The sequence below is a fragment of the Amblyomma maculatum genome, chromosome 1 (assembly GCF_055883805.1).
Source record: "Amblyomma maculatum isolate TAMU_Amacu chromosome 1, ASM5588380v1, whole genome shotgun sequence".
Classification (NCBI taxonomy): Eukaryota; Metazoa; Arthropoda; class Arachnida; order Ixodida; family Ixodidae; genus Amblyomma; species Amblyomma maculatum.
Window position 1 is genome coordinate 110,500,219 of NC_139344.1, and position 27,111 is coordinate 110,527,329.

Genomic DNA, 27,111 nt, shown 5'->3' on the forward strand with positions numbered 1-27,111 from the left:
GGCTTGGAGCTGCCTCGGCAAAGCACAGAGCAGTGTGCATGCTTGCTTTTCTTTTTTTTTTACTTAGCAGTGTGGAAAAAATGAATGAATCGGGGGGGGGGGGGGGGGGGCAGGCTGGCCAACGCAGGCAGCACGGTTTCAGGTGAGTGATGGCTTGGAGCTGCCTCGGCAAAGCACAGAGCAGTATGATCAAAACGCGCGACAGAATTTTGTGTCGTGAATATGTCGCGCGACACATATTTTTGTCGTGCGACAAGCGTCTCAGTCGCGCTTTTGTCGTGCGACAGATACTTGTGTCGCGGGTTCTGTCGCAACGACAAAATTGCCTGTAGTGGTTTCTGTCGCAAAAAAGTCTTCTGTCTTGTCCTTTGTCTTGCGACAAAGGTGTCTGTAGTGGGTTTTGTCGTGCGACAAACATTGTTCTTGTCCTTTGTCGTGCGACAAAGAGGCCTGTCGCGGGTTGTGTCGCACGGAAGAAATATCTGTTGCGGGTTCTGACTTGCGACAGATGTCTGCTTGGGATGTGTCGCATGACTAATTTCTGTCGCGGAATGTATGTCGCGCGCCGCATTTCTTTCGAGAGATGTGTGTCGCGGGACGCATTTTTTTTCGCTGATATGTGTCGCGCAAGAGACTTGTTTCACAAAAACATTTAACTGAGTGTCTCCGAACAGGCGCTGTCGGACTGAGACGGTCATTATACATTCAAAACTAATTTACCGCAGTGTACCCAGGATAACATAACCATTACATTCACCGCCGTTCCCAAACTCGGAGGGGAAAACTTTATTGATGAGAATTTGGTTTGTTTTTTCTTCGTGAGAGGACGCTTCCCCTCAAGCCGCCTAGGGGGTGGTCGTCGTTCGATAGCTCTCGGCGACCTCCTTGGCCCAGGCCGTGATGGCGTGTTGCCGGCCTGGATCAGAGCTAAGTAATGCAGCCTGTCACTGTTCCGAATCGGTAATCTACAGGCCCTCCGGGGGTTTCAAGGTCTCACATTTAAACAAAATGTACTATAGGTCTGCCCTCTGATCTCCGCAAAGGGAACATGATGGGCAGTACTCGCTAGGATACCATTCTGCTAATTTATGCGGACAAAAGCACGCACACTGCAACAATCCACAATTTCAAACTTCCCGCGGAAGGGCTGCCAATGCTTACCATTGGTTAAAAGTTAAAGAAAACTAAAGCTTTATTTTGGCTCTCAAAAACCTTTCAAAAACCGGTTTAATTTTTGTTTTAATAATTAAATAGCCTCAAATAATTATTGGCGCGTTTGTATTTATATATATCGTCTGCGCCTTCTCACGAGTCACTGCTCCACAGTTACCGTACTACGCAGCTGTTTGCAAATGGCCGTTTGCTTGGTTGAATCTCGGTGGGCTGGGTCGCGTTTTGTGTTCTCTGCCGTATTTTACTTCTACCTGCGTGTCAAGTCGGCATCAGCTTCTTTCCTAGTCCCAGCGAGCGTCGTGAACTAACAGCGGTGGATCCGTCGTCGTCTCGAGTGTTTCTGTGTCGTCTCGGTATACGGTCGGAGGCAGCTAGGGGTGAGTACATCGACAGGTAAGCCTTTCTCCACTTCTTTATGCATTCAAGCGGCTGTTATTTAGACATGTCACCATTGTGAATTCAGTTATTTATATTTGAGGTTTGAAAATCAGTGCAAGTAAATATGCAGACACATATTCCACGACATGCGCGGATAAAAAAAGAAAATTCATGACTAACTTACAGGACAAAGTGTGCAATATAAACACCGCGGACCCCAAGGGTCCATCAAGAGATTTGCGGGGTTCGTTCGCGCGATAGCTGTAAAAAAAAAAAAAAAATATGCGTAACTATGGCACAAAGTGTGCAATATACACACTGCGGACCCCAAGGGTCCATCTAGAGATTTGCGGGGTTCGTTCGCGCGATAGCTGTAAAAAAAAAATCATGCGTAACTACGGCACAAAGTGTGCAATATAAACACTGCGGACCCCAAGGGTCCATCAAGACATTTTTGCGGGGTTCGTTCGCACGATAGCCGTAAAAAAAAAAAAAAAAATCATGCGTAACTACGGCACAAAGTGTGCAATATAAACACTGCGGACCCCAAGGGTCCATCTAGAGATTTGTGGGGCCCGTTCGCGCGATACCTCTGAAAAAAAAAAAAAATCATGGGCAACTACGGGACAAATTGTGCGCAGTATAAAGGCGGAGTCACACTGCGGAAACACAACAGCGACATCAACCGAACAAGTTCGCCAAACAAGCCGTCAACAAGTTTCCGAACCAACTTGTTCCCCAACAGCATGTCACACCGCACGAACAGTCGGGAAGCCAAACAGGTTGCTGCAGTGTTACCTCGGTGTGACAGTGTTTGGCAACCAAAACAAGCAGGAAACAGTGTCCGTCAACGCTGTTCGGCCTGTTCGCTGGCCGGGCGAATTTCCGGACGACAACAGACCAACCAAAGTACTCATATTTGAGCTGATTGACTCATTCCTGCGAATTTCCTACTTGCAGATACGGTTTTCTTTTTTTGCAGAGTTTCCATGCAAACCATTTCCCACGTTGTGGCATCTTGCAGGCAGCGCATTCACCCGTTGGCAAGGGCACGGAGCTTCGGCAACGGCGCCTCCCGCGGGTGGCGATGATATGCGCTTGCCTGCCAGCCGTAACGTCGTCGGCTGACTTATTGCGCCGGGAATTCCCGCCTTGGCGGCGGCTGTGGGAACCTTGAACCAAACGTGAGCGTCCCGTGTGTGTGCCTGAGAACATGTAAACTGACAACCCCCATCTGCAGCGTCCCCCCGACGATTCGGCGCCGCGGTGGCTGGCGCCGTGCCATCCGTGTTTACCTTGTTTTGGTAGTGGTGTTTTCTTTGTGGAATGGGCCTAGCGCGCAGCAAATACAGGGTCCATGCTTTGATGCGAGAGAGTGCGATCACGGGACACCGAGCAGCAGTGCGTGGTGCGTCGACAATGAGAGCGGGCACGTGAAGAAATGGGCGAAGGAGTGAGTGGTGCGTCAGCACAGAGAGCGGATGTTTGAAAACTGTGTGCGAACGTGCGTGTGTGAAATGAAGAAGTGTATTTGTAATCGAGTCGTTAATTATTAATAAGACGTATGACGTGATCGAATCAGCGAAGCTCGCGTGGGCGAGCTGTATGGTTGTGCGGTCAGAACGCCGACTCGTCGTCCGGACGAGGAATTCCACTCGTGTTGTGTTGCAAGCCATGGTGGTGGTCTGTCGGATTCGTGTTCTCACGGTCGAGGCCTCACAAATGCCTCTCATGTGACTTTCCTGTACTCCTGTAAGTATGTAGATAAATCTCATGTAATGTCTTCTCTGCCGTAAGCCTCTGCCCATTCCTCCAAACTGCTCATCATTTCTCAGGACGGGACCTGAGGAGATCGACCACAGTGAGAGCCGAACCGAGGGTCCCACAATAACAGTGCCCTCGTTCATCATTAAAGCAAGCTCAGCGTAATTGGGACAGCCTCTTTGTCTATTAAATTTTTCACAGGCACGTGTATAGCGCATGAATTTGGGCGAAATAGTAGCAAAATGGGCGGCTCCTGACATCAGCGACTCAACGAGCAGCAAGTTTCCGCGGTGTGACACGGTGTCGCCCAACTGTAGGAGAACAAGTTCGCGGCAGCTGTTGGAGGGCGACAACGACATGTTTCCCAATAGTTCGTGTTGGCGCGATGTGACAGGGTCGCCAACACTGCGCCAACACGCTGTTGACGGACAGAGTTGACCAGCTGTTTCCGCAGTGTGACTCCGCCTTAAACAACCCCCTCCTCCCCCCCCCCCCTTTTGTGAAAAACAAATCATGAGACAAAGTGCGCAATACCAAGCTATTTGCTGAGTCCTCAACCCCCCCCCCCCCCTTACACACAAAGAAGGGTTGCGCGATAGCTGTGGTCTGGCTAGACGCAGTTCTACTGGGTTTTGCAGCGAGTTTCATAGCCTACTTTAGTTTCACAAAGTCAAAGAACCGCAAGTGCAGTGCAGAAGCAGGGAGTGCACGCAAGAGAGAGGAAAGATCGCCCCCACGCCCTATAGAAGCACGAGCTCTGGTTGCACTGTCACACGGGGCTGCAGTGCAAATCGTCTTGGTGGTTCGACGAGCGTGCGGCGAGGTTTTGGAGGTAGTAGAATCCCTGTAGCGGCACGCATACCAGCGGCGACACTCAACGATTCTTTCATTAATTTTTTTTTATCAATTGACTGGGTTTTCGCGTGACAACAATTCTTTTCAAAACACAATTCTTTCATTATTCTTTTTTAGCAACTGACTAGCCTTTTGCCTGACAATGATGCTTTCATTAATTTTTTTTTTAGCAATTGACTGGCCTTTTGCCTTGCAACGATGCTTTCAATATTTTTTTTAGCAATTGACTGGCCTTTTGCCTGATAACAATGCTTTCATACGATTGTTAGGGTAACTAATCTGCAGAAGCTAAGTTCTTGTGTAACTGCTAAGCAGCAGAGAAGTGCCACTGCTTTACTTGCTTTAACAAGGTGCAGAGGTGCAAACTGAATTCTTTTCTTGAATTGCCACTCTGCTGTCCTCATATTGCAATAGCTGTTTCCCACTGACAAGCTTAAAGTTGTTCCTTGCGAGCTGTCATATTTATGTCATTCATGACCGCCCTGAGAAATGTGCCTCTAATGGGGCTGCAGGTTTTTGCCTTAATACAAATATCTTGGTTATAAAGGCAAATATTTGGTACAGAGCATATTTGTTGTCATCTGATGTATGGCAATCAGTGCAACCTGACTCACCATTTCCTTTTAGTGCCCTTTTCAATTTAGTTTTCAGTCCCTCTAAGGTGCCCGCTTACTTTGAAGGAGTGTAAAATTGTCCCAGTGGTTTTCAACAATTGCAAGTACTCAGCCATGGGAATTAAAAAGCAAATGTAAGAAGCCAAATAGCATACACCTAAGTTGAAAAAGAGTGAATAATTTAGAATGCTGTTTCAGAGGTAGTTGCTGGAAATGAAACCATCTTATGTGCTCCTTTAACTTTCAGTCCCAAGCCAGCCTTAGCTGATACAAGCCGTAGTTCCCCCAGCAGCACTGCACTGGTCATACTTCCACTGTAGCCACCAGGTGTGAGTTTTTTCTTTTACAGATATTCTCATGTTCTTTACAAATATGCATAACGTTTGTAAAGTACCTTCCTGCTCTAAATCTAAGGATTCAAATGCATGAACCGACTGCATGCTAAACAGGGTGGTATGTACTATAAACTGTAAATGAAAGTAAATGAATAACCAATAAGACTAGCGTAGTGGCTTTAGGGCCATGCTAGTGTAACCTGACTTTTCAGTGTCCTTTAAAACTCATTTGTCAATGTCTGTGAAGTGTCCTCTTACAGAGGTGGAGGGTAAAATAGTACCAGTGGTCTTCAGAAATAAAAAAACTTTAGATGAGGGGAATTTTTTACTTCCTCCCCGCTTGAGTTGCATAAACATTAGTTGTAGAGTGTGGCAAAATTTCGAAAGTGTCAGAGATATCTGCTAGAAATTAAACAATTCGCTGTATTTCTTTACCTTTCAGTCCCGAACCAGCCTTCAGCTAGTACAAACCATAGGTCCCACAGCAGCACTGTACCACTTCTACCTCTGCCACAGCCATCAGGTAGGAAATGTTTATGCTTTTCAGATATTTGCATGTTCTCACAGGCACAGAATTTTTATGAATTTTGCTAAAATCATAAGAACATAAATGCTTCAGCCTTGTAAATACTATCTAGTATATGGTATGTATTGTCGGCTAAAAAACTAAATTGGCCACCACTCATTGCCACAGAGAATCAGTAGTGCTACACTGTTGTATAGTGCCGCTTGCTTGTGGCCAAAGTGCCATGAGTTATGAAAAATTTCGCTCTCACTCTTGCACGGGGGATTGCCAGACAAGTTTCTAGTGTGGCGTTCGGCAGCTCTGCTGTTCATGGTTGTAATGAAGAGGAGTGCATATTGCACTGTGGCAAAGCAGTGGGACGGCCGTGATCTATCAAACTGCTGAAAGAACGAGGTACTGCGGCCAGGTATGCCGGAAAACTACCCGAGATGCAGCATCGGTGGCTATCGCAATGTGCACTTCAACCCAGTACAGCAAGAGATGGCGTGCTTTGCTGCAGTGCTACTTCTTTTTGGATACTGTCTTTATTATTGCCTCTGCAAATGCGCTTGATATTCTGTTCAGTGAGTCCTCTTAGCACTGTTTAAATTAGGTGCCGTGGCATATTTTTAGCAGCATGTAGATCTCATATGGTAAGTTATAAAGTTTTTGGATGAAACCAGATAGAGAATCTTATCCGTTATAGGAGTATCCTTAGTCCAGTAAAAAGTTACCGTCAGACTCAGTGCCAAGTCTGCTGAAACAAGCCATTGTTTTTGATAGAAGCATATTGTCACACTAAGTAAACTGTTATGCCTGGTTCACACTGCAGAAACATTTGGTCAACCTTTGTCTGCCAACAGCACATTTGCATAGCTTTGGCAACCATCTCGCCACTTTAACAATAACTGTCTGGAAATATGTACCTGTCACCCAGCTACACAGTGGAAATTTCTACGGGAACACTTGGCGAGCTCCTTGTCTCACTGAAAAAAAAAAAACTGACAGTGCTCCCTTACTGCTCCTCAAGCATAGCCACTCGTATAGTCCCATACTGCCTGCGTGCTCATTTCTGGGGTCAAATACTGTGCATGGAGGAGAAAGGGAAACATGCGGCACCAGCACAGCTGGTTTCAACGGCAGCCTGTCTGACTGCTTGCAAGGCGTCATGCTACGTCATGCAACAAAGCGATGAAGAAGAGTTTTCTTTAAGTGCTGTCTTGATGCATGGAAACTGTTAAAAAATGGTCAGTTACCTTTAAGTGCATGCTGTGGTGGTGTGTTGTTGCCGGAAGTTTTGCTCAGCTGGCGAAAAAATCAAATAATGCTGACGGACGCTGTCTGCATTTAGTTTTCGTTGCCCGAGGCAACACCCGGCAACGTGCCTTGTTTCTCAGCTCTTTGGAAACAAGTTTGTAGTGAAAAAATTTCTGGCTTGCTGGCAAATGTGTTTTGTTCATGCCGCTGATGTGTTCCTCCAGTGTGAACTGGGTTTTTGGTAGCAGATATTATTATTTATCACCTTTCATTTTTCATAATGAAGATTATGTTTGTGATTCATATTCCTAACAATCTCCTCATGACATTTGCATAAGGGACAATGTATCCAGCCATTAAACTGAAGCTGTTGTCAGGGGACTCACTGAAAAAAATGTCGAACACATTGCAGAAACAATGCTGAAGAGAGTATTAAAGAACAAGTGAGCATGTTAATGGCTGATGCAATGCCTTAGGTCATGTTGCCCAAACTGGCAGGATGGGATGTATGTGACTGACAATAACTTCAAGATATTAAAAAAAAAATAAACAGGAAAAACATCACTTAATTTCGGCTGTCCGATAGCTCTGCGACAGCACGATGAGCTTTCTCACTGGTGGTGTGCGCTCTTCGATGTCATGACCATCAACATCAGGACAGCTGGATAGCACGCTAGAAATTTATCAAGCTTGGCAGGCGGCTTTGAGAGGGAAGGGGAAGTTTGTCATCACTTTTTTTTTATCGGAAGCTTGCCAGAAGGCATATTATAGAAACTGATGTAAAATATTTTCCGTAAGGAACCGGAGCAGGCGCCCGCTCTTATTGTTGTCGGTGAGCCATTTAGAGAAGTCCTCTTCCCTTGTTGTGGTTAGTCCCACTTCCCGCAGAATCTGTGTCCTTGATGCCTTTGTCCCTGCACAAGTCCGCAGCAGGTGGCGAATGCTCACTTCTTCAGCTGGTGTGGAACACTTCGGGCATGTGGTTGGTCCGATGTCTGCTTGAGATTGCCATCGGCATGTTACCGACGGAGTAAGGGCCGCCCCAGCTCTTATCCTCCTAAGGGAAACCTCCTCCAATCTCGTTAAGTTACGAGGGAGGGGGAATGTACACGGGGTTATGAGGGCACATGTACTTCTCCTTAAAGAAGATGCTAAGATGGGAACTTGAGTACACTGTCACAAGCCAGTGGTGCGATGTAATAGTGTCGAGTTGCAGTCTCACTGCTTTGAGCAATAGTTTACTTTTCTGGCTGTTGCTACTGTTTCACCGATCAGTTCAGTTCAGGCGTTCAGTCGTGTCCGACTCTTCGTGACCCTATGGACCATGTCACGCCACGCTTTCCGGTCTCTCACTATCTTCTTAACATCACATAGCTTCATCTGCAATGCCTCGAGAATGCCATCTAACCATCGCGTTCGCTGCCTACCCCTTCTCCGGCGACCCTCAACCTTTCCCAACATCAAATCTTTCTCCAGCGACTCCTCTCTTCTCATCAGATGACCAAAGTAGCTGAGCTTTAACTTTAGAATTTGACCCTCCAATGAGCAGTCAGGGTTTATGGTCGACAATATCGACTGATTTGATCTTCTGGCAGTCCAAGGAACTCTTAAGTCTTCGCCAGCACCACAATTCAAACGCGTCAATTCTTCGGCGGTCAGCCTTTTTCACAGTCCAACTCTCGCATCCATACATCACAACTGGAAAGACCATAGCACGGGTTATACGGATCTTGGTTCACAGACTAATGTCTCTGCTCTTTACTAGGCGGTCAAGGCTAACCATTGCTCTCTTTCCCAGAAGCAGGCGTCTCCTAATTTTATGGCTGCAGTCTCCTTCCGAGGTAATCTAGGCGCCCAAGAACAGAAAATCTGTCACAGCTTCCACATCTTGTCCATTGATGCTCCAGGACTTGATAGGGCAAGACGCCATGATCTTCGTCTTTTTAATGTTCAGTTTAAGCCCAAACTTCTCACTCTCTTCTTGTACGCGCATCAGAAGTCTCTTGAGTTCCACTTCACTTTCTGCCATTAAAGTGGTATCATCCGCATATCTAAGGTTGTTGATACGTTTTCCAGCAATCTTCACTCCAGCTGAAGGCTCGTCCAGACCGGCCTTCCTCATGATGCACTCTGCATATAGGGTAAATAGGCAGGGCGACAGTATGCAGCCTTGCCTCACCCCTTTCTCAATCGGAAACCAATCAGTAAGACCATGACCAGTTCTGACTGTGGCCTCTTGCCCTTCATAAAGGTTCCTGAGGAGACAGATGAGGTGAATTGGAACTCCCATCTCTTGGAGAGCTTGCCACAATCTGCTGTGATCTACGCAGTCAAACGCTTTTGCATAATCAATAAAGCAGAAGTAAATGGGTTTCTGGAACTCTCTTGCTTTTTCCATGATCCAGCGAAGGTTGGCAATTTGGTCTCTAGTTCCTCTGCCCTTGCGAAACCCAGCTTGCACGTCCGGAAGCTCCCGATCCACATACTGCTGCAGCCTACCTTGCAGGATTTTTAACATCACCTTGCTAGCATGCGAAATAAGCGCGATCGTGCGGTAGTTGGAACAATCTTTGGCACTGCCTTTCTTTGGAATGGGGATGTAAACTGACCTCCTCCAATCCTGTGGCCACTGCAGGGTTGTCCAAATCTTTTGACATAATGTATGCAGTGTGTTAACAGCGTCGTGGTTGAGGTTTTGAAGCAACTCAGCTGGAATACCATCAATTCCGCTAGCTTTGTTCTTAGCAAGGCTGGCTAAGGCCCATTCAACTTCACTCTTCAGGATGCCCGGCTCGAGATCAGTAATCACAACCGTCCTACGTTGGGCTTGCACATCCGGGTCCTTCTTGTACAGTTCTTCTGTGTATTCCTGCCACCTCTTCTTTATCTCTGAGGCTTCAGTGAGGTCCTTGCCTCGTTTGTCCTTTATCACGCCCAGCTTAGCACAGAAGCTTCCTTTGATATCTTTGATTGTCTTATACAGAGCTCTTGTGTTCCTTAATTGGCTGTTGTCCTCAACTGCTTGACACTGTATGTTCAGGAAGGCATTCTTATCTCTCCTTGCTATTTTCTGAAAATCCGCATTGAGAACCTTGTATCTTTCTCTTTCCCCCATACCTTTTGCCATCCTCCTTTCCTCAGCTATTTGCAAAGCCTCTTCAGATAACCAGTTTGCTTTTTTGCATTTCTTTTGCTTTGGAACTACCTTAGTAGCAACTTCTTGTATTATATCACGAACATCAGTCCACATCTCTTCGGGCTCTTTGTCTTGTAGATCTAATTCTTGAAATCGATTCCTCACTTCCACAGCATATTCTAATGGAATCTGATCCAGATCATACCTGAAAGGCCTTCTAGTTTTCTGCGTTTTCCTCAATCGAAGCTTAATTTTGGCAACAAGAAGCTGATGATCGGTGCCACAATCGGCCCCAGGCCTTGTTTTTACTGCTTGTATAGCACTTCTCCATCTCTGCCGGCAAATAATATAATCGATCTGATTCCTGTACAGACCGTCCGGTGAAATCCATGTGTACAGGCGCCTCTTGTGCTGTTGAAAATGAGTATTCGCTATGGTCAGGTTGTTTTCTTGACAGAACTCTACTAGCCTCTGCCCAGCTTCATTTGGCTCACCAAGACCGAACTTGCCTGTAATTCCGGATATTTCTTCACTCCCGACCTTAGCATTCCAGTCTCCTATGAGAAAAACGATGTCTGATGATGGGGTGCGGTTTAAAAGGCATTGTAGGTCCACATAAAATCTCTCAACGTCAGCTTCTTCAGCAGGCTTAAGATACACAGTCGTAAATTTGTTCAGGAGCAGCTGTTCTGGATATGGTGAAAAGAATTTTCCACAAAACGATTGAAGGTTTTTCAAAATATATTCTCAATTAAAAGATACATTTTACAGGAATGCATTTGTTTCTTTTAGCACTGGCGTCTCTAGGGTCACCCGCACCTGGTGCAAAGGAGCGGCACCCTTTCTCCCTCCCCATGTTTTAAGCACCAATTCGTAACTTCCTTCTCTGTCCTCATGGTTTCCTTTGAAGTCAAGCTTGCTTTTGCACCCAACCATGCAGAACAAGTAAAGTGTATTTTTTTAACCCTTAGACGCAGCGATATTGTCCCAGGAATGACAATTCATTAAAACATTACGTCAAAAGAACATATTTCCAAAAAAGGCAGAAGCACTAGCATGTGTAAGTTGCGAGGACATTCATTGACTTAACTAAGTGGCTTAATTAAGACAGGTGATTGCCCAGTATGAGAAGTATTGGAAGTCCACTTGTACCTCGAAAAGGTGCAGACTGATTTCCGCATCTAGACTGCAAAGTTACCAATGCTGATTGGTGCCATACCAACAAAAAATGTTAAGCGCCAAATGGCCTTTTGGAGCTGGGAGACAGGGGGCATCCCCAGGCTCAATTTTGTTAATGATTTCAGTTGAATTTCTCATTTTAACGATGACTTTGCCTTTTCCAGAGAGAATAATGCACTACGTGAGCACCCTTGGGTACATTCTCAATTCTCCTTTTAAAGCACCTGGCCTTTCTAAAAGTGCCCTCCTTCTCATATTTTTTTTGTGGTCAGCACGTCATGATCTGACTTGCCATTCCACTCAACAACAGGCATTCTGTGCCTTTCGGCGTTTTGAAATTGTGAGGCGGATGGGACTGGATCGAGTAGCGAGAAAGGCACAGGAGATAAATGAACAAGACAACTGCCTGAGAGATACTGCCAGCAATGCCCGCTTGGGAAAGGAGACTGAACTTCATATAAAGAAAAAGAGGCATGGCAGTACGGCTGCTGACTGGTGTCATCTAACATGCTTTTGTGCAGGGGTTTCTGATGGGTATCAGATTAATGCTGGTGTTTTCAGGGTGCACCCGCATGCACAGGCCCAGTTCAACATTAATTTGGCATGGAGTCTGGCATAAACTAAGGCCTGTGTTTTCAAGAACTCCAAACAGAACAATTAGTTCACGAGAAGGTCGCATTCTCCAGTCAGTGTCTCAGCAGTACCAATACGCGCTTTTACACAATAATTCATTTTGCTCCCCACCACTTCCTTTCTTTCACTGCCCAGCTGCACCCTCTGAGTGCTGCACTCTGTGCGGACCACACCTCACGCACCCCTTTCATGAGCCACGTCTTTTAGTATATCATAATTGATGTTATGACGGATCTTAAATATTTCCTTCAAAGTTGTTCTGTTCATGCTAGCTGTTCTGTCACTGCTAAAATTTTCTTTTACTGTAGCTAAAGAAAAACATTTTTTTTTTACTAGAATGGGCTGTGCTGTTGTTGCACATTTAAAAAACCTTTTTATGGGTAGAACATTTGTGTGTGCAAAACACTAATTGTTGTTTTTGTTTCAATAACAGTGAACCACTGTGAGTGCCAAGGCCTCTTTGGGTGATGCTGCAGTCTCACAACAGGCAGGAAAGCAGTCAAAAGGTGTGTTTCTGCTCATTATACCGAAAAAAATATTGGAGGTTTTATGGTAATCTTATATGGTCTTCAGCACTTTTGCACCAGTATTTATTCCTTGGGAGGGAAAAATAAACATAACTCAATAAGTGTAACTTAATGAGTTTGAGCATTTATTACAAATGCAGTCTTCCTGATTCATTGAGCTTTGGCAGCCCACTGACCACAAGTCACTCCTGCTGAGAGGTAGTGTGATGGTGATGTGGGCAGCCTTTCAAGCTCCACATTCTGTCTTCAAGGCTAGCTCTCTGGGCAGTCAATGTAGTTCTCTACTGCACTGTGCAGCTGTCTCATTGATATTTATTTTACATATTTATTTTCATTTCACAAGATAGTCAATCATATACATGCACCTTCATCATCATTATCATCAGCCTGACTACACCCACCGCAGGGCGAAGGCCTCTCCCATATTCCTCCATTTAACCCGGTCCTGTGCTAGCTGCATCCACTTGACCCTTGCGAACTTCTTAACCTCATCCACCCACCTAATTTTCTGCTGCCCCTGCTAAGCTTTCCTTCCCTTGGAATCCAGTTTGTTATGCTAAGCGTCCATTGGTTATCCTCTCCTCACACTACATGTCCTGCCCATGCTCATTTCTTCTGGGCACTTTGCTATTTGCTAAATGACTAGTTTCTTATTTTCGCCTCTATCATCTGGCACATATGCATCAGCATGCAGTACTAAGCTACTGCATTGTGTGAAAGCACAAGACACAGATGTAAAGCCCTTTTAACAACCCCTCCAAATTACTCGGCTTAGGGATGGCAGCTCTGATGCCGCTCTGTTCCAAGGGTCAACTTGATGGGTTGATTGGGATCTCACCCTCCCATTTCAGATGAGCTACTCTAGGTTGCAGAAGTGCTTGGCTGCTATAATTTGTGCACAAGTAGCAGTTTATGATTCTCATCTTTTGTTGATTTATTTTTGCTGTTAAACATTTCTCATATTTCTCAAGTAAGAAGCCAGCAACAGGAACACTAGCTACTGCAATGCAGACAGCAAAGTATGTGCCTGTAGGCAGGAAAAAACTCTCAACACCTCTCGTCTACCCTTTGCACCACTGAGTTGCCGAGCATTGCACTGCTCAAAGCTAGGTTTTATGAATGCCAATGTTGTATTGACTGGTGTGGAACTAAATGTCTCTATTGAACACCATTGAGTTTTATACACTTTTGCTAGAAACATGCAGAGTCCAAGTTGACTGACTTTCTGAGTTAACATGATGAGTATAAATGTGAGCTCACTACCTTACTTCAAGGAAGTGTGGTGCAACAAAGACAAACACTATGAATTAAACACAATACAGGCATACACTACCAACTGTAATACAAAACAGAATGCAAACTTCGTCTTTAATGCCCAAGCACAATTTCCTTCTCTACACACAAGTCCTTCATATTCGCACACCTCTTTTTTCCTAAGCAGATATGTCTGGCCAACAGTAAATGTTTGCAACCCTCACATCCCAGGTATCGTCCAAGCAGCGAATACAAGACCAAATCCATCACTCACATCATCCAAACAGAACTCATAACTTCCACCACTGAGACACAAACTAAAAAACCAACCACACATCTGGAGCTGCCACAAATTGCGTTCACTCACAATGCATCTAAAAGGCAAATCCAGTTTGAGTCTTAACAGGGAAAAAATGCATCAAGGCAACCCTTGCAATCACTGATCACCTTGGCCGATCTGGTCAGCTGCAGTTAATTACATACTGCGATGGCTTTTGATCTACTAGCTTTGTTCTATACAAGTACACAATTCTTAATTGCCTGGGTCACCTTCTGTTAGTATTGGCTAGCCAGAACCACTGCAAAGCCTCCAGGGTTGTGTGGTGCATGAGGGGAATATTGGATGGGCTGGATTGTACCCCAAGGACTTCTCAGAAGATGGATCTAGTACTGCAGGAACATACTCTAAATAATGTTTTTAGATGATAACCTTCGTCTTCTTCAAATGGAAAAAGGGGGCTTCAAAGTGGTTCTGGCTGGCCTATATGAAAAGAAGGCTACCGTGAAGAATTTTAGGAAGAATTAAGAATTTTCTGCTTGTGCAGAAGAAAGCTATTAGAGCAAATGTCATCATGTTATGTAAAAAACTGCAGCTGAGCAGATTGGCCAAAGTGATCAGCGACTGCAAGAAGGGTTGCCTTGATGTGTTTTTTCTTTTTAAGACTCATGAACTGAACTCTCTTTTTAGATGTATTGTGAGTGAACATGATTCATGGCAGCTGCAGATGTGTGGTGATCTTTTAGTGTGTGTCTAAGTGGCAGAAGTTGTAACTGTCTTGCGCAGACAATGTGAGGGGTGAACTTTTTTTTTATTTCGCAAACTTTATTTCAAAAATTATGTAAAGCATTTTCTATGTATGCCTTATGGCAAGTTTGGGAAATAAAAAAAAAGTCCACCCCTCACCTTGGATGGGAGGGTTACTAACATCTATTGTTGGCCAGGTATATCTGAGTATTTAGGAAAGAAGAGTTGTTTTAGTGTGATGTACTTGGGTGTGAAAGTGAAAGCTGGGGTTCTGTTTTGTGTTATAATTGGTAGTGTGTGCTTGTGTAGTGTTTCTCTTTTCGTGTTTGTCGTCATTGCACTGCTGTTCTGGGTATCATGCACCATTTCGTCCCACATGCTGTTCAAGGAAGTGCATTTTGCTTATAACAAATGGAGCAGTTTTCTTCATAAGTGAACATTAGAGTAGTACAGCGCATGCGAAATGTGTTCTATCTTGTAAACTGATGGCTCCCTAATTCCACAGGGGTCTGCAGAGCTAGATGCCATTTTGCTCACACTTTTGGTACTATATAGACAAGCGTCAGCCAGTGAAATCAGTGGAGATGCGGTGGCACTGGTGACAGCAGCGATTTTTGGGGTGTAGGCAAAAACCCTAGCCGTCTGTTTGGTTTTCAAGCATAGTTCTGGGTATTCCTGCAAGCTGTGGTGCGGTCAGTTACACCACGAGGCACAAGAAAGAAAATGGCACCTGTTTTCATATGTTTCTTACTGTCTGATAAAGATGAGTGCAAAGGGCAGCATGAGCACTACAAGTAGACCCTTCAGCGACGAATTGCCTTTGCAGCTATCATGCATTGCACATCTGCACTGCAACTTGATCAGGTAGTTCACAACCCTTAATTGTCGCACCTACTTTTTGGCCGCACGGCGAAGAGCGCAATAGCAAACACCTGCAGTTTGTGGACATTTTGTTTTATATACTGTCAATTCATAAGAAGTTTAATCAAAACTCCTTGACAACCCATTCACCTGCAGTGCCCATGTGTTCGTACAGAAAAGGACACAAAAGCTGCTGCGAAGGTAACTGTAGTTATCTTAAGCGGACACTCCAGCCCGATATTGCCTAAACAGGCGCTGTCTTCTGATGTAGCTTTTCTGTTTTCACTTTCACGAGTTTCAATGAGTGACTTCATAACCAGCCCTATAAAGCGAGTGAGCATCATTAGTATCCCGGCAAGGTTATGCAGTGTTATTTCTCAGATCAATAAATTTTTTTTTGAAAGTCATCAGGAACCTGCAGAACGAATTCAATATTCACGTAAAACCTAACTCTGATCGAACAGTATATTTAAATATGGTACATATGGTATATTGAGTTTAATGCCCCAAAGTGGATTCGGTTATGAGGGTTGCAAAATAAGCAGTTATAAGATGACTTGAATTTAAATAAAAATGTTCCAAGTATAATAAAAAAAGATGGCAGATTGCTCAAATTTTGCTATGCGCTCATGGAGAACATTGCAGTTGTGCTCATGCACCTCTCCTATACAGCGAAAAGAACAAAATAAGAGCACTCCTAAAAGCCTTCATGTGTATATTAACCTGTGAATGACATTGATGCATCTATACGAGGAAACAGGCGTGACACTTTTTTTATCGACCAAGATGAAAGCTTGGCAGCGCACTATAAGAAAATGTTACAAAGAACTATACGATGAATTTCTGTCTCCTCAGTTTCAGGTACATAGGGCTAGAAATATGATTCCTAGTTCCCTATTCAGTTCAGTTCAGTCGTTCAGTTGTGTCCGACTCTTCGTGACCCTATGGACCATGTCACGCCACGCTTTCTGGTCTCTCACTATCTTCCTAACATCACATAACTTCATCTGCAGTGCCTCGAGGATGCCATCTAACCATCGCGTTCACTGCCTACCCCTTCTCCAGCGACCCTCAACCTTTCCCAACATCAAATCTTTCTCCAGCGACTCCTCTCTTCTCATCAGATGACCAAAGTAGCTGAGCTTTAACTTTAGAATTTGACCCTCCAATGAGCAGTCAGGGTTTATGGTCGACAATATCGACTGATTTGATCTTCTGGCAGTCCAAGGAACTCTCAAGAGTCTTTGCAAACACCACAATTCAAACGCCTCAATTCTTCGGCGGTCAGCCTTTTTCACAGTCCAACTGTCGCATCCATACATCACAACTGGAAAGACCATATAGCACGAGTTATACGGATCTTGGTTGGCAGACTAATATCTCTGCTCTTACTAGGCGGTCAAGGCTAACCACTGCTCTCTTTCCCACAAGCAGGCGGCTCCTAATGTCATGGCTGCAGTCTCCTTCCGAGGTAATCTTGTTCTTTAGAGTAAATTGGTGCTTGGAGCAGCGGAAAGTCTATCAAAAAGAGTCGTCATATGAAAAGCACACTTCAAGTCATTCATATCATTGTCCTCCTTTCATGCGCTAGCAATTGACCCAGAAGTTTAACAGTGTTGACCTTTTTGTTATACATTAAACTTTTTCGTATTCATTTTACTTAATCAGTTACTACAGCCACCCATGTACTGTAGCCACGCACTGTTGAAGTCATGGCGAAGATGCCAATGTAGCTCTTTTCCGGGTAATTCCAGCAGTAATCGGCTTCAGAAGTGCTGAACTAACACCAGTGGCAAAGTACTACTATTTCAGTTCCCGACAAATGCCCACACTGCGAAGAACCCGCTTGCGACACCACTGTCTGGCATCTAATATGGATATGCCCAGGAACTTTGCATATACGCAAGATCATTTTACGAAAAGCTGGACTTGCACCGACTAATGACTCTCATTTCCACTTATGGATAACAAACAACATTTATGCGTGCAGTTTATGTGACTTCTTGCACATGGCCGCACTCCACACATTCCTGTGACTCTACCACCATCTTTTATGCCGTGTGGCAAACTCAGCGCCATAAATAAAATAAAATAAAAAGTGCTGAACTACTCTCCAGGCATAATCCAAACCATTTCTAAGCACAAGCGGCGGTCGGCGCTTTGGTACTGAGCGACGCTTTTCTAATTGGTCTACTCATGAAACTACCTATGTGAATCCTAATCTGCCATAGTAAAAGAATGATATGGTTAACTTTTGCAAAGCAAAAATCGCAGAGCTAGTACAGGCAGGGCGGTTGAGCCCAATTTGCACCGGCGGCAGCTGGCTTTGGCTTGAGTTGAAACTTACTTGTCGCGGTTATCGCTCTTAGCAGCAATTTGCCACTGGTCAGCGATTCTCAAGAGTGATTCAATTTTGGTAATCTACTCAGTATTCCAGACACCAACAAATTTTGCTCGCTTCATTTCTGACATTGGCACTAGCGATATGCTGTTTTGTTCGCGTACGGTTTGCGGGAGGAGGGGCCACCGCAATGATGTTTACGGTGGTCGAGGAGGTGCTGCCCTTGTGTGGTGCTTGACCACGCTGTTGGCACCTCGTCGGTACGACACTCCGGGAACCATTTATAAATAGGATATTTGTAAATGCAGCTTCAATCTGCCAATCACGGCGTCGCTTCAGCTGTTGTACTTAATGGGCAATAACTGCTGTAACTGAGAACGGCAGTGAGCTGTGTAACAGCAGCGAACCGCGATTGGCAGTTAACCATGCTTAAGTTCGGTAGCCGTGATTAAGCTAGCCGAGTAACTAGGGTATAAGAGAAACTTATGGTCAGTTTGAGTAGCAGAGCAGTTTCAGACAGGAGGAAATTGTAAGCTGTGAATAGAAAAGAATTTGGTTGGGAGATATGATTAGTATGCTTGTAGCAGGGAAGATGGCTGCAGGTAAAGCAAAACAGGGATAATTGAAAATCAGTAAAGCAGTACTTTGTCCTACAGTGGAAGTAACTAGCCTTGTGATGTCGATAATTGATGCAGACTTACCTTGCAATCCATATTGCACTAGTTTCTGTAGTATATAGTGCAAACAGTGCCACAATTTCTAATTGCATTAAATTATTTGTTGTCCAAATGGTTATTGTTCCCCATCCCCTTACAGTAATTGTGTAAATAGTCGAGTTGTATCAGTCATTGATTCTGCATGCATTGTTCTTGCTTTCACTTCGTTCCTATATTACTTTGCAGGTTGTATCTGCACTGTGGTATTATGGATGAGTGTTTGTAGTTTTGAACCTAGTCAGATTGTAATATTGATATTTAACCACACTGATATTACCTATTACCTAATATTGCAGATTCCTTGTGGCACTACCTCAAGGCGAAGGCCTGCCCTGCCGATGAGCTGCAGAAGCGCTACATAAAGGTGGCAAGGTACCTGGCGAGAAGTGCTGTAACCTGCGGCGGTAAATATCTTCTCATGGTCATGTTTGATTCTTCTGTCCAGTTTAGGCAGAATTAAGTGGTTGGCTGTTATAATTTGTTCAGCATCACAGTAGCAGGTAATGATTGTCATCATGGGTGTGGTGATCGTCTTCCTCGTCGAGCTCTTCTGATATGTTGCCAGTGAGAGGAGAGCAAAATGATCATCACCTGTTGCAATGCACGGTATAAAAAAGAAGAACCGAATAAGGGTAAATAGGGTACGCCTCAGGTCACATATGAGCCAACGTTTCGACAAGTGGACTTGTCTTTGTCTGGGCATAGCTATCATCACTGGCAGGGGTTTAAATACGCTTTTGCTTCGGAAGAAGAAAAGCTGGGGAGGGGAAAGTGGGTGCGAAAGAGTGGGGAGGAGAGGATGGGTGAGAAGAAAGTGGGTCATGAAGTGGGAAAAAAAAGACATCTTGAGTATGTACTTATCAGCCATGGAACCAGGGATTTCATAGCCTGCAAAAGAAGTAAAAGCGGCCATACCAGGAAAAAAAAAAGACTACTATGCTGGTTAGGTGATTAGTCACGACTAAAGACCATTTGGTGAAGATACACCTTACAAAGGGAGGCTATGCAAAGGGCCCTGATAAGGCATATATCTAGGGGGACAATTCTTAAAAGGAAGGGGTAGGGCGGGGAGTACATAGTCACAGGATAATAACCACATAGTGAAAAATAATAATAACCTTAAGTGTGTATCTCAACCTGGAACCAGAGATCCTGTGGCCTACAAAAGAAGTAAAAGTGGCAGTACCAGGAAAAAAAAAGAGAAAAAAATCATAGTACTGGGTAGATGATTAGTCACCACTTAGGCGGGTTTGGTGCAGATAAACCTTACAGAGGGCCCTGATAAGGCATATATCAAAGGAGGACATTTCTTAAAACTTTCTGCAAAGGGGGGGGGGGGAATACAGTCACAGGATAATAAGGGCACAGGGAACCAACACTGACATGAGAAAATAAAAAAAGAGAGAAAAAAATAATAATGATAATAAAAAAAAATATGTGAGGACAAATTCAAGCAACAAGTGATAAGGAGGAAATGTGTTTAGAGGAACGTGTAGGGTTATGCTATTGCAGAAGGGAATAGGGTGTACGTGCGTTGTGAATAAACTGTACAATTAAGGCTGTGAGATTGTTTTTCCGAATAGTTATGATGGAGAGGGAATATACCTAAGGGATTCTAGCGTTCCCTTAGATATATTTATTCCTGCTGGTTCCAATGTTCTAAATTTATGAATTAGATACGCCTCTCTGTATTTTCTGTCCCTTGCAGATTTAAAGCCTGACTGGAGAATATATAATTTAATTTCTTCGAACTTATGGTCTTTCTGATTGAAATGCTGGGAAACTGCTTTCGGGAGGTTTTTGCCTACGTCTGCCCGATGTCCAATAAGCCGCATGTTCATTGGTTGTCCTGTCTCTCCGATGTACTGTTTATGACAAAAGGAGCATTCTAGAAGGTAGATAATGTTTGAAAATGTGCAGTTAAAGCCTGATTTTATGTGAAAAATGAAATCACTTGCATTGCTTTTAACCGTGGTGTCTTTTTGTATATGACTGCACGTCTTACATCTAGGTCGAGAGCAAGGGTGTGGTTGTGTTGGATGCTTGTTGTCGAGTTTAGAATGTACTAGATTATCTCTAAGGTTCGCGTTACGTTTGTATGTCACTCTTGGTGACATAGAACATTTTACGAGTCATCATCCGAGACATTGTAAACAAGGAATATTTGTAGGACAGGCGACACGGCTTAGAAGAATATGTAGCAATGATAGTGACTACCTAAACGAACTACATTCATTGAAAGCAACACTAATCCTGAGGAACTATCCCGGTAACTCCCATGATACGGCCCTCGAAAAAGCAAGCACTTTAAACCGCAACGGTGTGCTCACGAAACGACCAAAGGCCAACAGCGAACGACAGCCTTCTTTTGGTAATAAATACTCCAGTGCCCTTCCAAACATAAACAATATTCTGCGGAAATACCATTCCATGCTAACGTGTAATGAACGCCTCAAGAAAATATTTCCGGAGACACCAAGAGTGACATACAAACGTAACGCGAACCTCAGAGATATTCTAGTACATTCTAAACTCGACAACAAGCATCCAACACAACCACACCCTTGCTCTCGACCTAGATGTAAGATGTGCAGTCATATACAAAAAGACACCACGGTTAAAAGCAATGCAAGCGATTTCACTTTTCACATGAAATCAGGCTTTAACTGCACATCTTCAAACGTTATCTACCTTCCAGAATGCTCCTTTTGTCATAAACAGTACATCGGAGAGACAGGACAACCAATGAACATGCGGCTTAATGGACATCGGGCAGACGTAGGCAAAAACCTCCCGAAAGCAGTTTCCCAGCATTTCAATCAGAAAGACCATAAGTTCGAAGAAATTAAATTATATATTCTCCAGTTTGGCTTTAAATCTGCAAGGGACAGAAAATATAGAGAAGCGTATCTAATTCATAAATTTAGAACATTGGAACCAGCGGGAATAAATATATCTAAGGGAACGCTAGAATCCCTTACGTATATTCCCTCTCCATCATAACTATTCGGAAAAACAATCTCACATAGCCTTAATTGTATAGTTTATTCACAACGCAAGTACACCCTATTCCCTTCCGCAATAGCATAACCCTACACCTTCCTCTAAACACATTTCCTCCTTATCACTTTTTGCTTGAATTTGTCCTCACATATTTTTTTTTATTATCATTATTATTTTCTTTTTTTTTTTCTCATGTCAGTGTTGGTTCCCTGTGCGCTTATTATCCTGTGACTGTATTCCCCCCCCCGCCCCCTTCGCAGAAAGTTTTAAGAATTGTCCTCTTTTGATATATGCCTTATCAGGGCCCTTTGTAAGGTGTATCTGCACCAAACCCGCGGAAGTGGTGACTAATCATCTACCCGGTACTATGATATTTTTCTCTTTCTTTTTTCCTGGTACTGCCGCTTTTACTTCTTTTTAGGCCGCAGGATCTCTGGTTCCAGGTTGAGATACACACTTAAGGTTATTATTATTTTTCACTATGTGGTTATTATCCTGTGACTATGTACTCCCCGCCCTACCCCCTCCTTTTAAGAATTGTCCCCCTAGATATATGCCTTATCAGGGCCCTTTGCATAGCCTCCCTTTGTAAGGTGTATCTTCACCAAACAGTCTTTAGTGGTGACTAATCACCTAACCAGAATAGTAGTCCTTTTTTTTCCTGGTACTGCTGCTTTTACTTCTTTTGCAGGCTACAGAATCCCTGGTTCCATGGCTGATAAGTACATACTCAAGATGTCTTTTTTTTTCCCCACTTCATGACCCACTTTCTTCTCACCCATCCTCTCCTCCCCACTCTTTCACACCGACTTTCTCCTCCCAGCTTTTCTTCTTCGGAAGCAAAAGCGTATTTAAACCCCTGCCAGTGATGATCGCTATGCCCAGACGAAGGGATGTCCACTTGTCGAAACGTTGGCTCATCTGCGACCTGAGGTGTACCCTATTTACCCTTGTTGGGTTCTTCTTTTTTTTTATACCGTGCAAACCATCTTCTTCCTTTCGTTCTACCTGTTGCAATGCAGCCAGCAGGCAGGAAAAAACTAACGCCTCTCATCCATCTCGTGCACCACTGATCTGCCAAGCATTGCATCGCTTAAATCTAGGAGTTGCGAAAGCCTGAGATCTGTAATTATTGGTGCACAAATAAGTGCCTCTAATTAACAAGCATTGGACATCATTGGAGCTATGCACTTTTGCTAGCACTAAGTTGACTAAATTGCCAAGTTAACAAGATCAGGATAGGTGAGAGTTCACTATCTGTTATCAAGGAAGCATATTGTGCTTATAAAAATGGTGTGGTTTTCTTCATAATTGGTCATTCGAGCTATGCAGTGCATGCGAAATGTGTTGTTGCAGTCAACAGATGTCTCCCGAATTCTGCAGTGGTCTGCATAGCTAGGTGACATTTTGTTGACACGTTGCATACTTATGAGCTCTGGAATTCGTACGTATATTTCTTATGAGCATGCAGTCTCACAGTCTTTCTCTTCTTCAGCTAGGGCATGCTGAACTTGCACAAGCAGAAGAAAAAAGAAAAAGGAACGTCATCAGCCGGGAGTATTGTGCTAATAAATTGTTTCGCCCCAAATAAGGTGTTTTTGATGTGCATGGCCATACTTAAGAATGCATGGAATGCAGAGCTAGGCTGGTGCTCCGCAGCTGTATGTTAATTTATCAATAGCAACTACTTGACGAGGCAGACTACAGAAATGCACCTCACTACACAAATACTACACACCAGGAGACAGACTACAGAAGGACAACACTACAAAACACACTACAGACTTGCGACACACTACAAAAAACAGACTACAGACATGCGACACACTACATAAGACAGACTACAGAATTGCTACACACTACACAACGCAGACTACAGAAAAACTACACAAGACAAACAACACAATTACGACATGCCAAAAATACGACAAACTACAAACTACAGGAATTTTTTCTGTAGTAGTTCTGTAGTACGTTTTGACTGGGCACGCTTGCTTTTTTTGTAGCACCGAAGGTTTGACTGCTTCTGTGTCCGCACATGGGCCGGTTTTGTACCTTGAGTTAAGCCCCTCATGTGATACAAGCCTGAGTCGCTTTGGGGCGTTAAACCCCATAAAGCAAATCTTATGTGAAACATCTTGTATAATTCCATTGCTTAATCCAAACGTCAAAATTTACGTGCCCTTTAGAAGATGCTCTGTCTTGGCAGAATTACTTTTTTTGCGCCACTACAAAACTGCATGTGTATGAGCGCGTATGGGCGTGCGTGTGTGCAAATAACTCGCACTCAGGTACTCAATATATATGCAGCCCCGCACACGGCAAGTACTCTTCCACATTTTTTTTAGACTGCAGAAAGCAAACGCACCATCCCGGCGGCATGCTGCGAAAAAGCAGACTCACGACTCCAGAATCGCCGCATCGCATTGCATGCCAGCCGCCCCACTAAACTATCTGAAGAAACAACGAAAACAAAAAATTGCAAACGTACAGAATCGGTGCGCACTACACTACCGCGCATCGCGTCTTTTGACTGAGGAGCATGCCTCTGTAAAAAAAATCTAGGAGATATGTGTATGTGACATATAGGCTACGTCACCCATGTGTCACGTGACTGTGCGCCCAGGACGTGCAAAAATATTCTCCCACAAGGATTTTGCTATATAAGATAGGCGCCACATTGAGGTTTGCAAAAGGTCCAAGTAGGTCATTGTGCTACTACTTTCACCCTGGCCAATTCAAGGGGTGAGAGGCAATTAAGAGCACAGTTACCTACTATATATGTTCTCAAATGGGCCAGGTGCAGCAGACAGCTTGTGAGATTGAGTATAGTGACAGAAAATCTTCACGTCATAAGAATACATTCACTTCAACTCCACGCAGCCCTGAATGCCTGCTTTTCATTTATTGGCAGTTATGCGACCTTGAGGGCTCATAGACTGACACTCACCTTGTAAACACTTGACATCTTATCATTTGCTCTCTCTGTGGGCTTTGTTCTGCGGGTTTACAAGCTTTTTACTAAAGTGGATACAGTGAGTATGCACAGATCTGTTCTCTGAAGCATTGGCTGAGTGACAGCCCAGCTCAACCCTGGTCAACTTAGAACTTCTGGCACATTATTTTTTCTGGGTATGGCTTTGGCATCCCTCCTGACATCCCAGCTTCTGACACCAAGTATGCATAATCATGGTCTATCACTAACTTCAGGGCTGTAATTGATCATCACATACTTCTGTGGTGCTCCACATTTCAGGTTGTCACTGTATATGAGCAGTGCTTCTGAACCTACTTAGTTCAGAGCTACGGTACAAATTTGAGGACTAATAGCAAGTTTGCTCTGCTTGGTGGCTTCCACAGACAAGGACACACTTGTGGGGAAGGCATTTTGCGTGCATACCTGCAGCCAACCCTTCAAATTTTCTAGAAGACTTCAGATTTTGACCAAACTTTCTGACTGCACAATCACTGTCCTAAATCTTTCGATAAGGGGCTTCTGCCTGCAAAGAATGGCTTTTGTGGAACCGGCATCGAGGAATCAACAGCCGCATTATAATTTCGAGCATCTCCATCAGAGGCCACACTAGCACCATCGTCATCATCGACTAAGCAGGAAATCAATCTAAGCAGACTTTAGCCGAGCAAGAGTAGGTGTCGCTGGCTGCGAAAACAGTTGGTGTACTGCGTTTCGTGTAGGCAGCGATGCACAGCTAATGCAGCCACTGTAGATATAGATGCTCTGCTGGCTTCGCTTTCGATCTCAGCTAAGGGCAGCCACTCAGTGTACTTGAGGTTAAAGGCTTTGCCCAAATGTCATGTTATCTGATCCTTCTTATTGAGCTCAGCCGCATGCCTTATGCTACCAAGCTGCTCTATGCTCAACAATGGCGTGACTGCTCTCCTTTCGGAACCAACGCAGCCAACAACGGTCACGGACGAAATTACGTGTTAAAGGGCTAGTTATGGTTTTGCATCAAAATACTTAAACAGCGCTCCTATGGTGCTGAGAGAAAACTGGTGGTGGGCATGCAGATCAGTTTTGCGTTGGCTGTAGAGACATAGTGAGAACGCTCGGTGGCGGTCTGCAGATATCTCGACGGACGCACAGCTTTAGACATGCATTGCATGCTTGCTGCTGCATGTGTTTATGCTTAGGATGTTTAGATTAGGACGCATCAGACACTGCCTGAAAGTAGCAGCCGCCTCCCCCTTTTGTACACACACGCTGCCTCCCACCCAGTTTTGCAGTCTTCCCATTTTTGGTCTTACCAAGTACGTATAAAGGAAGCTGGGGCCACTAGTAGTGTAATTGAGCCTTGTGAACAATGTCAACATCTGTGCTACAGGCATCAATGGCTTGCTTGTCACATCAGGGTACTATGTACGTCTTCGGACACACGGTGCTGTCAAAGCGGTTGGTTCACTTGTTCTGTGGAGAGATAATCACGGTAGGCAGAAGGCATGGCTTTTCAAGTGCAGTGACCATTGTGGCGGCCAGCTTTGTTTGAAAACTGAAATCAGCGAGATGAATTTGTTGGTTTGGGTGTATATGTAGCAAAGAAGCATGCATATTTTCTTCCCTCGCCCCTGAGCCCTGCAAGCTCAAAGATCAAGTGTAGCAGCAACTTCAAACCAAACCTTAATAAACAAATCTGGTCACTAAATTTCACAGCATTTCTCAATGCATATGTCATGTTCTACATGACCAGTATCACCGCGGCAGCGACATTTTGCCTAACATTACGCGTTTTCAGCTGTTTTTCACAGCTGCCTTCTCATGCAGCCTGAGAAACATGTTCTGTTAGCCTGTGAATATCGAGTTTGCTTCTGAATGTTCAGAGGACTTGACATTAGGACATGAGTGTTTTGCGTGTGGAATAGTTAATTCAAATTTTACCCTTGTGGCCGAATTCAAAAACATGTCTCCACTCAACGCTACCTCAGCTCCATAAAGTGAAAAAAACAGTCTTTTGTCTACTTAAGGTTCAGTTCAGATTCTTGAATGCTTTTCAGCATTTCCTCCGACTTACCCTTCAGAAATATTTCTCCACTCCAGACAGCACAAGTGGCATACGGAGACAATACTAATAGCGAATTCGAATGGGAGAGCAGGCGCACTCGAGAGCACTTCGAAAGTGCTCTCAGTCAAGCGGGTGCCCTCCAGTGGTAGAGCAGGAGTAGAATCACTGGCTTCCAATGGTAGAGGAGAAGGTCGTTTCCTTCGCTGAGAGCACCTGAATGCACTCCCGGCTGCTCCCTCATCTAAAGCGAGTGTAGAGGAAGTCACATGACATAAAGCGTTGTATTCGCGCCATCTTTTTCTCGAGTCGGTGACGCTCTAAATGGCGGCTGCAAAGCAGTTCTCAGGTTTGAGAGTCACTGCTGGCATCGAAAGGGCCAAAGGAGGCAGATCGCCGCGCTCTGAGAACAAAGGCATGCAAAGCAAGCAGTTCTCCACGGAGTGCTTGCTTCTCCTCGGGTTGCAACTGCTGCTACTGCGGGCAGGCGGAGAATGCTGGGGAGGGAAGTGCGGTCACAATAGTCGTGGCGCGCTGC

At 44.4% G+C, this 27,111-nt stretch overlaps 1 long non-coding RNA gene across 6 annotated transcripts; it reads left to right on the forward strand.

Annotated features, from left to right (window-relative positions):
• Positions 1–1,311: 1,311 nt before the first annotated feature.
• LOC146203494 (uncharacterized) lies at positions 1,312–23,165 on the forward strand. 6 transcript variants are annotated; one of them, XR_014703882.1, is made up of 7 exons: positions 1,312–1,566; positions 2,576–2,735; positions 5,032–5,111; positions 5,562–5,642; positions 12,263–12,335; positions 18,849–18,956; positions 23,051–23,165. It is a non-coding gene; the product is annotated as an uncharacterized LOC146203494 (long non-coding RNA). The 6 variants fall into 6 exon arrangements; XR_014703883.1 differs by having other exon boundaries at positions 1,312–1,550; XR_014703881.1 differs by having other exon boundaries at positions 1,319–3,303.
• The last annotated feature ends 3,946 nt before the right edge of the window (positions 23,166–27,111 follow it).